This window comes from Crotalus tigris, unplaced genomic scaffold, assembly GCF_016545835.1.
Source record: "Crotalus tigris isolate CLP2741 ecotype Arizona unplaced genomic scaffold, ASM1654583v1 scf7180000019328.220996217465:2438092, whole genome shotgun sequence".
Lineage (NCBI taxonomy): Eukaryota > Metazoa > Chordata > Lepidosauria > Squamata > Viperidae > Crotalus > Crotalus tigris.
Genome location: NW_024097488.1, coordinates 855800 through 872525, shown reverse-complemented (window position 1 = coordinate 872525; position 16726 = coordinate 855800). Strand labels below are relative to the sequence as shown.

The 16726-nt window shown below is 37.3% G+C and overlaps 1 protein-coding gene across 11 annotated transcripts in view; it reads right to left on the bottom strand.

Annotated features, from left to right (window-relative positions):
- Window positions 1-16726, bottom strand: part of SH3PXD2A (SH3 and PX domains 2A) — a 276364-nt gene that overhangs the window by 71234 nt on the left and 188404 nt on the right. The window lies entirely within an intron of this gene.

Here is a 16726-nt window from a genome sequence, read left to right as displayed (position 1 = left end):
GTATAAGTGGGTTTTGGGTTGCAGTTTGGGCACTCGATCTCTAAAAGGTTCACCATCACTGGCCTATCCTCTTTACAACAGTCCCTTCTGATCTTAATGCTGAAGAGTGACTTTTTAAAGAGGGAGAGATAATATTGAAAAACTATTTATTCTATTTCCCCATTTTAAAGAGAAAAGTTTTATGTAGCATGAAAACAATTAGGGCTATGCAGCTATTTGAAAGAGCATGTGGAGACAGACAAAAGAACCTTCTGAAGCAGTGCCATGAGCCTGACCAAGTGACATGATTAGATCTAACAGTTCAAAAAGACATGCATTGCATGGGTTTCTTTGTTGTCAAGCATTTCTTCTTCAAAAACACTCTACAAATGGCCAATTTGTCTCATATATATATATATATATATATAAATAATGTCATGATTCCAGAGCTGATCATTCAATAATGGTAAGAAAAATATTTGCCTATTGAAAATATTCCTATTGAAGCGAATATGGGCAGTTTAAAGATAAAAAAAATAGATACAAAAGATAAAATTAAAAAGACAGAGTTAAAAAAATGGAGGAAACACACTCAAGTCATCAAGCACCCCAGGGTTGCATACTGTTCTTTGATCCCCATGCCAGCTGATGGAGCCAGGTCTTAACACCCTTCTGGAAGGCCAGAAGGTTAGGGGTCAACCTCACTTCAAGAGGCAGGATGTTCCATAGGGTGGGGGCAATGGCAGAGAAGGCTCACTCTCTGGATCCTGCCAGTCAAAAATTTTCACGTGACTAGGACCTTCATATCGCTTCTTGCCTGATTGGGTGGGATGGGTCAATGTAATTGGGACAAGATGGTTGCTCAGCTAACCTGTTTCTTTCCTTCTGGTGCATACATGAAACAATATACACAAAATGCAAAATATGCACATATTTTTATGCAGTCTTTCAAAAGAACAAGCTAACTGAAATGAAATTGTAACAGAATTAACCTGGGCTTACAAATGATAGATTTATACAACTTTACTTGTCTATTGCAGACCAATGAATAATTTTTACTACTGTAACTGACTTTTGTGAACACCGGGGAAATCTTAATCTCCTAGTTTCATTCAAACTTGGTTTGCTAATCAAAACTAATCTGTATAGCTCTTTGTTATCACTCACCTATCAAAACTATAGTTAGACCCAAAGGCCTTACAGTTGTTCAATGAAGCTCCTGAACTAGACTTAGGTAAGAACTGTATCCAACACTTCTTTTCAGAAGAATCACGGGCTTGGAATGGCCACTCAATGAAAGCCAGTGTGACTTCATATCACTCTATTGCTGAGAAAGGCCAAAATCCAATTTCCAATCTACAACCTTAGTTATTTCTAGCATGAGCCAAGATTGAAAACATAGAATTCAGCCACTAAGACATTTGAAAGGTTTGTGAAGGCACAACAGATTTAGCCACTTTGGAAATGGGGGGGGGGGAAGTGTTTCTGACATTGCAGCATTAGCCATGTGTAAGAAATCTTTGCTGGAGAAGTTGGGTCTGAAAAGGAGACAGCCAAGGCAGTGAGGTCCTGGGTGTAAAAGAAAAAAGGCTGGTGCAGGGAACCAGAAAGAAGGTAAGTGGCGAATGAATGCTTTCTGCTGCTTGCTGAGGCTTCCCAGGGCATAACAAGCAGCTGCAGAGCTGCCCAGTTCTGAGGCTGTTTGCCTCCCTTGCAAGACCAGATACAGAGAAGTCAAGAGGACAGAGAAGGGGAGGGGTCGTAAGATGTGAGAAATTGAAGTGCCTCTGAGATCTTAAGAGGGGGCATGCTGCCAAGTGTCTGAATTTTAATCACAGGACTGGGTGCTACAAAAATCATAATTTTGGGTACACAATGTAAGTCTATTTTTTTAGCACCTTTATAGTTTTGAATGGTTGCTGACTGAATGATCATAAGTTGAGGGCTATCCGTAGTCATTAAACAAAGACTACCTATTTATAGCATAACTGAGGTATCAGAAGTATATTATTTTTGAGATGAGAATGAAACCTCAAATATATACTATTCTGGGGTTCACTATCAGTTGCAAAAGCCCTTCATCTAATTCATGAAGGGGAAAAAGCTCTAGGGATTCAGTGGTGATGGATAGATATTTCATGTGATGAAAGCCCCTTCTGCCAATTTTCATGCAGAGCTGAATGTGTACAGGTTTTGCCTTAAATTCTTCACTATACAGAGATGAGCTCTGAGCCCAACAATTCAATACAACTAGAAAAAGGGTTTTAAAAGTTACTAAAGAGCAATACAGTTTGACGATTCCATATAAAGCAGGAATGACAGAAATATAAATATAAATCTATGAAATGATTGGAATAAGAACCAAATTGTTATTCCAGTTATGGGGCTGTGAATGTTGCTCTCCCTCCTCACTAACCCCCTCCCCCCAGAGAACCCCAAAACTTATAATCATAATTTGCATCTTCCCAAAACAAAGGCAAATTTGGCTTTCAATTGGAAATGGGATTATAGGTTCATTGAATAATATCACATGCATTTGTGCGTCTTAAAGATTAGTTTGATAGTTAAATAATCTAAGGTCCTAGCCACTGTGAACATACTATATCAATTTATACAGCATTAAACCACTCACCCATCATATCCTCCTCTATTGAGCAGGATAAAACACACTCCAAAAGAACAAAGGAAAACATAAACCTGACCTGTTAATCTATCTTAGTACACAACTGAGGGAAGTTAGCCCAGAGAAGGAAATATTAAAAGGGCAGAAAAATATATTTTTCCTCAAAAGGATTTTTAAAACCAGAAACCAATCTGGCCTTAAATCTTTGCCCCAAGCAGGAGCCAGCCCTATACAAATGCAGATGTAAAACCACCAGAAAGTTGGAGCCAGAGAACTCAAGAAGACAAAGAGAAAATCTGCATACCTCACCCAAACTCTAAGTCAATAGCCCAGCCCCAGGAAAGTAGGATATGACTTTTGGGACATAATAGGACTAACTCATTACCATCAAGTATACCAGAGAGGCACACCTAGGCTCAGGTCAGAATACGTGACACAGAAAATAGTCTCAAAGTTCATGCCACAGGAACAGGAAACTTCCAAACAAAAGGCTAGAGAGAATATAAAAATCTACTGCCCATGTGCTCAGCCCTTCTCTTCTCTGCTCTTTCCTGTAAGAACCATCTTTCTGCTTCTTCAATAAACTGTAACCATCTTCCCAAAGCAGTCACCATGTTGCTTATTTATTCCCGGCTTGGATGAACCAGGATGAAGACTTACTTCTAACACAATGATCAAAATTTGAGACCACACATACACTACCTGCACACACACAAATTCCCTTCAGAAGGAAAGAGGATTTAAAACTGTATGTGTTTGCAGACTTGGCTAAAAACAAAACAAGGAAATATTTGATTGCTGGAATGCAGTCCTGTTAATTATACAGAGTTTTCTATCACTTCCTATGCCTCCCCCATTTATTAGATGCATGCCTTGAAGATACATCCTAAACACAGAAAATCTTTCACTGTTCTGTTTGTCATATATCCTATGTACCAGCTTTAGTTTTGGGAAACTACTTCCTCTATTGTGTCTTCACTGTAAATTCTGCCCAAGGGAATGGAACAAGGGGGAGAAGAGAGAAAACAATGAACAATTCTGGTTGCAATCATAACCACACTTAAAATGATTGAAACTTCTATGCATATCAAAGCTTTACTAAAACTGCTTATTTACTGTGTAGCTCAGGGGAAAATAAAAGCATCTTTCCATGCTTTATTATTCTTGTCCTCATCTGACATAAAAATCATCAATTTTTTGTTTTATATTTTCAGAGCAATTGGTAAAAAAAAAAGTATGCAGAAAAGTCATTAATCATTTCCTGTGATTAAACAGACGGATTGAAAATGAATTGATATATGTTTATCCCAAACCAAAAACATTTTTTAAAATGTTCCTTGAAAAAAAAAACCCACATACGCATGCATGCACACCAAGTTTTATGATGTAACAAGAGCTTGTTGAAACAACAGCTTTTTTTGTAGCCGTATACCCTAGAAATCGAAACCATAAGGTAATTACCAAAGGGAATGGGAATCCTTTGTAATATCCCTCAGATCTTTCCGGTTATTGCTCTCTCAAGACTGCTGAGCTAGTGACCTATTTGGCGGATATAGTAACCCAAGCATTATAACACTGGAGTGCTCTAATACAGAAAGCAGATTTTTCCTGGGGAGGTTTCAAGGTCCCTAAGCTGGCAATAGCTCCATAAACAAGAGGGGGAAATGTGTAAAGGGGGCCTGATGGGGAGGAGAGGAAAAGGTCCAGCATATAATTTTTTCCCTTTTGAGCTGCCAACCTGAGCAGTTAGGGAGTTTTACTTCTCCGTGGGAAGTAGGAAGGCTGAGCCAAAAAACTTGACAATTGGAAAGGGCCAGGAATGAAAATGAAGGGAGAAATTAAAACCAAGTAATGAAGTTTCCACTTAGCCCTTTCCAATTCAAATCTGGAAAGCAAAGAGGAAAAATGATAATGGGCTGCCACTTTGTACAGTAACGATTTCAAGTTCTCCACAAAACTGATCTTGAGTTGCAGCTGCTTCATTTCTTTAAATGAGAGTCAACCCTATTTGTTTGTTTTGGAGATAGTCTAATTTACTGTTTATAGAAATGAATTTAAGAAGATGAGAATCATCATTATGAAGAATTGATCAAGAATCTTTCTTAGCCCTAACTAGAAATGCCAGAACTGAATAGAAATTTTTGCATGCAAAGCATATACAATACATTTTGTTAGATTGCAGGCAGTTCAGAAAATCAATTACATTTTGTTTTCAGAATTGCACAACACTGCTAATTGCCAACCTTAATAATGACTGTATGGACAAAGTGCTGCTCCCAGCCCTCCATTCCATAATAGCTTCCTATGTTTTATTTTAATGCATTCCAATCCATTCTCAATGCTATACGAAGAGGCTGGATTAAATACTCCATTATTTAAATCTGAGAACTTTTAATAAATATATAGCATATTGCTTACATGCATACAATATCTTGCATTTTTTCCAGGAAGGAAACTTACAAATTTTCATAACCAGAAATTTATACGGAGACAAGGATTAATGTGTCCTCTTTATCATACTAAACTGAAATGTTCAGGTAGTCTTCGACTTACAACAGTTCATTTAGTGACCATTTGAAGTTACAATGGCATTGAAAAAAATGACGTATGACCATTTTTCACACTTATGACCGTTGCATCATTCTAATGGTCACATGAACAAAATTTGGACGCTTGGCAACTGATTCATGTTTATGACGGTTGCTGTGTCCTGGGGTCATGTGATCACCTTTTGCAACCTTCTGACAAGCAAAGTCAATGGGGAAGCCATATTCACTTAACAACTGTGTTACTAGCTTATCAGTGATTTACTTAATAACTGTGGTAAGAAAGATCGTAAAATGGGATAAAGCTCACTTAACAACTATCTCGCTTAGCAACAGAAATGTTGGGCTCAGTTGTGGTCCTTATTCAAGGACTACCTATAATTGGCTCAGCTTATACCTTTGTACATTATGCATCCATTCAATAAAACTATTAAAACAATATGGCTGTTCTCTGAACACCTCGGTCTCCATGGGACTATAGTACATGGTAAAAGCACTGTGGTTTATAAAAACAACTTGCTAGTAAAAGTTTCAGAAATGTTGCCTTTGTGTCATCGGTACTTTGGGCAGGTTTCACTCCACATGTAGTATAAGAAGCTGAATTCTAAGAGCAAACTTTTGGCAAGTCGACTTGTAACAGAAATCCACATAATGTCAGTTTGTAAGACGTTAACATACATAACCCCAGATCATATTAGTTAAAAATACATGTTCATGCTCTGTAGCTAAAGTATAATTCTAACATACTCATAAGCTATATGTTTTTTTCCTCAGTGTTTTTTTTATATTTGTTTCCCTTTCCACTACATTTACTATTAATATAGAACAGTGGTGGTGAACCTATGGCACGTGTGCCAGAGGCGGCACTCAGAGCCCTCTTTGTGGGCACATGCGCCATGCTCCCGAGATGGCAACTGTCCCTCTTCAAGTAGCCACCTGCTAACTCGCCCCCACGTGGCTGGATGCATCCCAGCACAGCTGGTTTCCCTCCCCTACATCCTTCCTGGCCTCGCATGCTCTCCTTTTCCCAGGCACTGCATCACCTCCTCAGCTGTCGGCCAGTGTCCAGCTCAGAGGCGGCTTCTCTAAACTGCTCGCGGCGGGCTGCAGAGCCCCAAAATGCACTGGTCAAGGGGCTGGCAGGCTGTGGCTGCTGGCAGACACTGTTGGCCGCCATGCGCTTGCTGGCCTCTGTGTGCGGGGGCCGATGGTGTCAGGCAGCAGTTGCCCCGGCCCCTGCCTCACCTTGCCCTGCGACAATGGCACCCCCGCCCTGCCTCACTTTGCCTCACCTCACCCTGCAGGACGAGCCTCCTGCCCACTGCCCCACCTGCCAGAGACCTCCTGGATCTTCCCCAACCCTGCCTGGCCCCCACAGGCATCCCTCCCCATGAGCAACATCGAGGTGACCACGCCCACCTTGGCCACATCCACCCAGTCTGCCATGACCACCATAGCCACGCCCACCCAGTGGACCACGCCCATCTGGCACCCGGCGATAAATGTGAGTTTTGGGTTGCAGTTTGGGCACTCGGTCTCTAAAAGGTATAGAAGGTCCATATGGAGCACTTAAAAAGAAGTTAAATATTGGAACATTTCATCTTGTGCAAAACCAGAAAAAACAAAGTCTTTATTCCTGGCAAATATAGAAACAAAGATTCCTAAAGCATCTTTTCTTTGGTAAGAATAACTGCTGTAAATAATTTCCCTATCAAACTACATCTTATTTACTTTATGATCATGATTGCAATAGTAGAAAGCAGGAGATAAACATGCTATTTGCAAAAGGGACAACTTCAAATGCCTAAGCTGATATATATTAATTTTATGAGACATTTAGTCTAAAGCAGTTATCCAAATGCATCAGTATAAAAAGCATTAAACACAACCCCAGTGTGTCTTTCTATGAATATGCTTAAAGAGCCAAGATCACCAATTGTGCTGAACTGATACAAATCAAAATCAAGAAGGCAGAATAAATACATGGCATTGCAAAATAGACATTATTTAGCAACTGGGCAGGCCAAAACACCTGCTTATTTATGTTCAGAAAAGGTGATCAAATATATTCTGTCCATATTTGAAATGGGATTTTCCCTTGAAGCAGTTTTAGATAAAAAGCACTGATGAAATATATGAAATATAGAGTTATGTTACTTGCAGCTATATCTAATATAATATTTCTCTATTAAAAAAAATAATGCACTAATTTTTTTTGTCATAGGAATCCTCTTCCTGTTGACAGTTATATAGTGTTTTTACGTACTGTAGTGTTTGTAGTAAGTTAAATAATGACAAAAATATATTCCCTACTACTTAGCTGACATTGAGATAAGGAAGGACTCTGGTCTAGAGACATGGGCCTCAAAGACTTGTTTGTTTACATCTTATTGAACCTCGGTCATGTGCATTATTTCAACATCCTTCCTGTTCTGCTGAATTCCAATAAAAATTAGAAAGATCACAAGATTGCAGTATGACACATTTAAATATGAATGACTATCTTGCTTAAATTTTGACTTTACAATGCCATCTGATAAGATAACCTTTATTGTCATTTTTTACTGTGGACACAATGGCACACATCAAAAATGAAATTTAGTTGCCTGCTCTCAAAGTGAAACACATACATGACACACACCTAAACTTACTATGAACAACATATGCATAGATCCACACCCCCACATATACGTAGCAAATAAATATTAAATACTGTCCATCTTGAATATATAATGGAAGGAGGAAGCTTGAGAGTTCACAAGGTTAATGCTGTATGGAATGAAACTCTGGCTGAATCTGGATGTTCTGCTACAGATACCATGAGCCGCTTCCCAGAAGGTAACAAGGAAAACAGGTTGTGAAGAGGATGTGTAGTGTCCCAGATAATCTTACGGACCCTGCTCAAGCAACGCTTCTGTGCTATGTCCTGGATGGAAATAAGGGAACTGCCAATGATCTTTTCGGTCATTCCCACCAGTCTCTGCACCACCTTCCTGTCTGAAGCAGTCATGCTTTCAAACCAGACTGTGATGCTGTATGACAGGATGCTCTTGATCGTCCCCCTGTAGAAAGTGGTCAGGAGAGGGGAAGGAAGATGTGCTTTTCTCATGCAACGCAAAAAATGCAGGTGCTGCTGTGCCTGCTTCACCAGTTTTTCACTGTTGAGCGACCAAGCCAGCCTACTTGTTAACTGCAAACCCAGGAATTTGATGCTGGTAACTATCTCCACAGGTGAATCATTAATGCACAGAGAAGTGTGGCTGTGCCTGCCTTTTATGAAATCAACAATGATCTCTTTGGTTTTTATGTATTTAAAACTAGGCTGTTTTTCTTACACCAGTTCACCAACCCCTTAACCTCCTTGTGTAAGCTTCCACCTCGTCATCCTGAATAAGGCCCACTACTGTTGTATCATCTGCGAATTTCACAATATGGTTGGTGGCAAACCTAGCACCAGTCATGGGTCAACAGGGTGAACAGCAGCGGACTTAAGATGCAGCCTTGAGGAGAACCTGTGTTCAAGAAAATGGTATTAGAGGTATTTGTTCCAACTTGCACATATTGGGGCCTATTGGTAAGAAAATCAAGAATCCAGTTGCACAAAGGAGTGTTTAATCCTAAAAGGCCCAGTTTGTCTACTAGATGGTGGGGAATGATTGTATTAAATGCCGAACTGAAGTTGACAAACAACAAACAGACATGAGTATTTCTTTCCTCTAAGTGCTTCAAGCTCAGATGGGGAACAGAAGAAATAGCATCCTCCGTAGAGCGATTTCGTCGGTAGGCAAACTGACGGGGGGGGGTCAAATGCTGGCGGGAGGCTAAATACAATAATGTCCTTTATCAGCTTCTCAAAGCATTTCATGATGGTGGATGTCAGTGCAACCGGACAGTAATCATTGAGGCCTGTAATTGTGGACTTTTTTGGCACTGGTAAGATGATGGTCATCTTAAAACACGATGAGACCACTGCCTGCTGCAATGAGAGGTTGAAAATATCTGTGAGAACACAACCAGCTCCTCTGTGCATTCCCTGAGAACACGTGTCTAGAGAGGGATAGCAAAACCAAAAATGATGCTGTACAGAGAGCAATAAAGGGTGAACATGTATTTTAACAGAACCCTGAAGACATAAAGCTTCATATATGTGCACACTCCTTAGAATAATGGCTGCAATGATAATGATTGTTCAACTCTCTCTACTCAAAAGAAAGAGAACATGAATATAGAACACTCCTCCCCACAGGAAGATTACATGAAAGAAATCTAATATGCCGTCTTGCCCAGTGCTGTACCTTATCAACTAGTTGTTAATCAACTGAAACCAATGCTAGAAATCCACTGTAATTTCTTCAGGTGACACATTTATATAAGGGTGCCCACAGACATAGCCTCACATGTGTATACCCACAAACACAATAGGCCACAGGCCACAGTTCAAAAAAAGGGCAGAGCTAGAACAAAAGGAGTAGAACTGTTTAGCCTTTCCCCTCCCCTTCTGTTTACAGAAAGGATGACTCTGTAAAGATTTTGTGCTGGGCTGCAAGCCCAACAATTCATTGGATGTGTTCAAGCAGAGGCCAAAGAACCATCTGTCTCAGATGCTTTAGTTTGGATTCCTTCACTGAACAGGGGTTTGGATTCAATGGTCCCTTCCAATTCTATAATTCTAGACTGAGTTAAATGGTAAATATGCTTAGAATTTCTGTTTACATTTAAATAATATATAGACCATTTTACATTAAATGAAATCACAATTAAATCTGTCAGGCAGCATGCTGGTTTCATGCATCCCTCATTCTTCTCTTCTTATAAAGGAGTAATGTCCACAGTGTAGCATCTCTCCATATATAAGAGTCCTCAGGGATTGAGAACCCTGATTTTCCAGAGCCCTTATTTGTATGGAGTGCCTTCACAGATATGAGATTATCCTTTGCAACACTAAGGTTCTATATCTGGACAAAAATGAAATGACAGTAGGACTAGCATGTCTAAGACTTAGGAGAAAACCTATCTGTCATTTAGCTAAATATGGCATATTGTTTTAAAACAATTACACAACAAAAATACAGTTAATTCCAAGGGAGCAAATATTCAATAGTATTAGATCAATGATAATACCTCTGGAAATTGTTGGCAATTAGTAAGCCAACAAGAAAGAAAATCTATGCAAAGTGAGTAGAGTTTCATTTTAGGGCAATAATGTGCCACAGAATTATCAACAGATTGGTATTAAAATGTTATTTTTTCTGAACATGTAATTATTTGTTTAAGATAGAGAATGTAAGATATTAAAAGTGGCACAACAATGGTAGCAATCTTTTCTATTGTAGGAGTCAAACTTATGGTGGCAAGACCCTTGGAAGACACATGGGTTTGAAAGATCAGAACATATCTATTCCTGTTAATTTTCATGCAATGGTGAATAAATTTGAATATTTCTTTTCCTCCAGAGACCCTAAGATAGTCCCTATTGTTAGCTATAATAAAATGCTTATCTATCTTCCTATAATCCAACTAAGCATTGAGGGAAGTGGCATGTCTTTAGTGAAAAGAAGATAAAGACTTCATGTGACATATATATTTGAGTCAACCAACTTGTTATGGAAGACATATCACTGGATTTTTGTTTGCTTTTGAAAGTGAAAAGACAAGACCATAGATGTTGAAAAAATTATTCCTTCCTATTCCTTGTGTGGCGGTGTGTGTGTGTGTGTGTGTGTGTGTGTGTGTGTGTGAGAGAGAGAGAGAGAGAGAGAGAGAGAGAGAGATTCTCAATGTTAAAATATCTCTCTGATACACACTATGGCAAGTGGTTATTTATAACATATAAGCACCTAACAATTTCCTCTTAAATAAAGAATAATCCTTTAGTACTATACTGTAATTTATAACCAATATATAATCTGGTATTTTTATCCAATCATATTAAATCATTAAATTTATATTCAATCTATGTCACCTATTATTGACTATCACTAAAGAATTGATAAAACGTTATAGTACATACTTAAAGATTCACATTCTTCCATCTATGCAGTATATTTTGTTGGTCAAAATGGGTGAAAAAATGAGACTACTGACATGAAATAAAGATAATGTCTTCTTCAAGTCAAGCTCATCTTCTGATATTTTTATGGGCATGGCAGACAGTTTTCTTGGCAACGGCACAGAATGCTTTACCAATGAAATGATTGATATTATTGCTAGCATTTAAGATTTTTTTTTTCTGTAATACTGAGATAGTCAGATAATCACCTTCTAATAACTTATCAAGTTGCATGCTCCATAAAGAACAAGAAATGAATAAGTGATGCATGTCAGCTCATGATGCTCTTAAATTACAATATGCAGCCTGTTTTAATTAAGATATTAAATATCACATATCTCCTTCTCTAGTTCTTAACACAGAAGAATACCTAGAGAAAACTATTTGCTGAAATATTTGGTAATGCATCAATCACTAGAATGTGGTTTAAGGCAGAACTGGAATCACCCTTATCACATCCAGCTCTCTCTCTCTCTCTCTTCATTTGTACTAATATGACAGAAAAAGAATACCATGGAAAGAAATGAAAGAATTAATTTGTATTGTCTATTCTCAATGTGCATATAAAGATTATTTCTCTTTTTATTCAGCTTTTTTTTAAAAAAACAAGTCCTTTGATACAATATAAGGCAACTTTACACATTGTTCTATTACCCCCCCCCCGCCCCCATCTGATCTCAGCAGGAAAAATGTGAGATGAGACTTAGCAATTGGTTCCAAATGAAATTTATCCTATTGGAAATCCCTGCTGCTCGGAAAAAAGCAATCAAATGAGAAAACACACTGAGGTGGCCTAAATATCTCCAAACGTTATTCTGAAATATTAACGTTCTAATCAAATAGGTTTAACTTTTAACTATATGGGAAGCTTGAACAATAAGGTAGAAAAATTACCAAGGATTGTATATTGCAAGTGAGAGATCTCAGCTAGGCCAACAGTGCATTACACAGATATATCAATCACAAATTTACAAATATGACATAAGAAAAACTTAGGCACGTTAGTATTTCAGTTTAAAGGTTTTATAATTGTTAGATATGCAAAAAATAAATTATACACAGTGAAACTGATACAAAACTTTTAAAAATGTATTAAATTCCTGAACTAAGGAGCCAGCAGTATTTATCTATCAGCTAATTTACAGGAATAAGATGCTCCCAGCAGAATAAATGAGAAATACCCATGACAAGAGCATCACTAGAAAGGAAGCATATTTTTACATTAGTAAATATTGGTTAAAGGAGACAGCTTATATGAAATAAGCATACAAGTCAATTTATCAAGTTGCTATAAGCCTAGCAACAATGACACAAATAGAGACAGAGTTCTGTTTAGTCTTGGCATGTCTACTTGTTAAACATATATAGCCTGAATGAATGAACGAATACATACATACATACATACATACATACATACAGTATTGGTAGATCTTTCTCACAATAAAGCAAAACATGCAAATATATATTAATTTAGTTAATATTTCAGTACGAGCCAGTTTCATGTAAGGCATCAAGCTAGAATGTCAACGTTGCTAACATTGGATGTTCTTGCTTTGACAACAGATGGAAATGTAGCCATCTTTTCTCTATTGCTTTTAGAGTTCGTTGATGCTGGGAGGGGGAATGTGGATGAGAGTCCAGCTAGTCATAACAATAATAACTCAGCTGTGGGAGCCCAAGGTTATTAGGTCCAGAGATAATAGAAAGTTGGCGGGCAGGAGAGATGGGGAGAAAGCCTGTGCTTCAAGTTAATTGGGGAATGTGATTTATGACTGTTAATTGGAGGAGGGAATTGTGCTTTGTTACTTTGTGCCAGGGAGGGGAATTCAGTTTTTGGCTTCAACTATGTAGTGCTGATACTTTGTTTCTTGAATAAAAGATTCTTTAAGGAAAGCAATGCCTCAAAGTTCTTTTGAATAGATTCATCTGTCGGAACCATGACTTAGAAAATAGGAGACCAAAAGTTCTAGTTCCACCTTAGGAACAAAGCCAACTGGGTGATCTTGGGCCAGTCACTCTCTTTCTGCCCTAAGAAGCAGGCAATGGGCAAACCACTTCTGAAATCTGACCAAGAAAACTACAGAGACATGTCCAGGTGGTCACTAGGAGCCAACAATGACTTGAAGGCATACACACAAGGAACGAATAGGCACAATGAAAAAATGATCATAAACCATTTTCAAATTTGGAGGGGGGGGAGAAGAAAAAATGAAACCTATACTCCTCTCCCCTCCCATCCCATGCAAAAATCTCTCAAAGGCTGATTAGCCTACCTTGGATTGAATAAATTTATTTACTCTTACTACAGTACATTTTAAGAGAAACAATAACTTGGCTACTGAAAAAAAACTACCAATATAAATGTGCTTGTATCCTATCAAGAGAAAATCCCAGTTGGAGAGTGAAGAACATTCAGAGCCCACCCATCAAGATTATGTTAGTATTTCTATTATAAATTATTTCATAACTTGATTATTTCAGTGTAGATCCAGTGTAGATTTGGCAAAGTCACTTATTTCTTCCCATCTTTTCCTTTAAAAATTTCAATTGCATATAATGAAAAGGCAGCAAAGTAAGGAAAAGTGTTCTAAAAACACTTAAGGATTAAAAAAAAGAGCTTTTCAAATGCTATTCAGTGTACAAAAGTTCTCCACTCATTTATATCTGCAACTATCCTCCAGATGTAGTTTTTGAGGAGCCATATTGCCCTGAATAGAGTGGAGACACAGTTCAGTAAACTGATACCTCCCTTGTCTTAATTAGCAGACCCTTTTTCTCAATTGCAACCAGAGGAGTTTTTCAGCTTTTTTTCTAAGCGAAGGAAATAGAAACAGTTTCAGCTTAATCTCAAGAATGGAATGAAATGAAAAATAGGGAGAGAAACAGACTAGCCTAGACAGAGAATGGAGTTCAGACTTGCATGTAATGGGAAAGAAGTCTTATTTCGATAACTAAAGCAAACCCCATCCTCAAGATATTTCTCATCTTGCTTCCTTAATTCTTTCCTAACCTCTTATGTCTTTTATTTTTGAAATCTGAGGGCAAGACTATTGTTTAGGGAAGGGGATGTAAGCACAATGGGAACTTCTTTGATTTCAGAATGAAGTATAAAAGTTTTAAATTAAAAATTATGCATTAGACTGCAAAGCAGAATTATACAAATGTCACTCATTGGCTATACATCTCTTAGATGTATATTATCAACTCTAAAGCAGCAGCAACAAAAAACGCCATGAATAACTTTGGACTTATTTTGTCTTTTAAGCAAAAGCACAGAACTAGTATGTACTCTTCCCAAAAAATGTTCCACAAAAGATGCAGCAAATTATAAAAGATGCAACAGAAGTACTTGAATGACTGTTTGATAATATTTAATTTCTTTTAGTCTGAGACAAGATTATATAAGAATCCTGTAAGTGCAGAAAAGTTCTATCCCTATTTTTATCTCTCATAAGGAACTTACAAGTAACCAACAGTAGTAGTAAATCTATTGATTTATGGGAAATCACGTAGGAAATTACACTGCTTTCATTTTAGAGCAGAGGCCAGGCATGTGTGTATGCCCCTAGAATTTAGGTAGCAAATTTCCAAGAAACAAACAATAAAAATTGATATGTAAGTCTTTGTTTGGTTTAATACAGTATACCAAAAATGTTCAATCATTGCTCCCAAACTAAAAGAAAACAAAATTCCAATTCTATACTCTTCAATAACATTATTTCATGTTTGAAATTATTTTAAAAAGTGTGGTTCTGAAGTGCTAACTCAAAACTCACTTTGTGTTATTTGGAATTCTGGACCTCCCAATGCTTGTTATGTCTGAAGGTAAATAATCAATATAGGAAGGAAGAAGAGAAAAAGACAACGAAGCTTCTGAATATGCCCAGTTGGCTGCCAGATGTCCACTCTAATGGAATGTCCGTTGTTTTCCTGGATATATTCTTCATCTGCTCTTCATCATGAGTCCTTCCATGAATATCACATTATTCTCCTTCAGTTTACTGTCCCACCCACTCAGTTGGCTCCCTGTCCTTCAATTAGTACCTTAATTATATGCATTTAAAAAAATTCTATATCTCCTCTTGCTTCTCCCCTTCATTTTACACTTGTTTTTATAATTTGATCAACCTTATCTCACTTCCTTTTAAGTCTTTTTGACATGCTATTCTCAGTGAATGGATTAGTGTTGATTTATCAGTCTTAAATTCTTCTTCTGTACCCTCCCAATACCTTTGAGCCACCAGTTATAAATTAAGAACTTATAAACTTCCTATTCTTTGTAATTCATATATATTTCTGAATATATCTCTCCAAAATAATTAATTTAAATAATTATTTATATTTCACAGCATTCCATACTCTTGACAAGAATTCCAATTGAGAAATATTGAATATGAATAGATTATCCCATGCTATATTCCTAAACAAGGGGAACACCAGATGCCATAGTCCTATTTCTTTTCTTACCCCTGAAAACTACATGTATTCAGCTGACAGTCTTGTTTGACCTTTTCACAGTAACCCATGAAAGAAGATGTATAAGGCTATCTAATGTGTCTGCATTTATATCATATCATTCAATGAAAAATATAAAATAAGAAGTTCATGAACTTTTGGTCCATATTAAAGGACTGTCAAAGGATGATATAGAATATTTGGATCAGTGAAAATGCAATTTAGGAGACATCCCATAATCACCTCAGTTTTTGTACTATTTCCATGAGTAAATGGCATTCATATACAGTTGATTTAAAGCTTTAAGTATGTAGATTTCTTAAGTGGATAATATTACAATACTGTTTCTTTGGAAACAGATACAACTTTATGTGAAACTTAAGCTGAACCCTCAAAATATAGGACAGCACCTTCAATATACAGGGTAAATATATTCCAACTTAGAAAGACAATTGTAGTTTTCCTAGAAGATTTTAACTGTCTCTCTTGCAAACCCTTGAAGTTGCAAAAGCCACATAGAAAGCAGATCTATACCCATGCCTACCTCCAAGTCTATATCTATATGTCTTATCTATTTTGAAATTTGATCAGATATTATTCATCATAAAGAAGAAGGTGTGCTCTAATCAGTCCTGTCTCTTGTTAAAATGTTTCAGTTTGAATTGTATTTAACATTAAAGATCAGTCTTCCCCAACCTGATGCTCTCCAGATGTTTGACCTGCAACTCCTATCACTGCTAAACAATACATCAGGTTGATTTTTCACTTCATTCCAATATGAATAATTATTTAATGAAGATAAATTGCCAATTAGCAGATTGAACTACTTTACCCTGAATTATATTAAAAATGTCACAATACAAGATCTTAAAAAGTATTTTAAATCTTTCATGCCATATAATCTATAACAGTCCACTTTCCCCCCTTGCTCTTTGACTGGCAAAGGTGGAGTTACTATGCAAAAGTTTCACTCCTAGAATGAATTGTTTTAAAGTAGCTCAAAGAACAAATCTTTCAAAACAGTGGGAAGAAATGGAAATAGTGACATCTTTTCCAGTAGAGCAACTATATAAT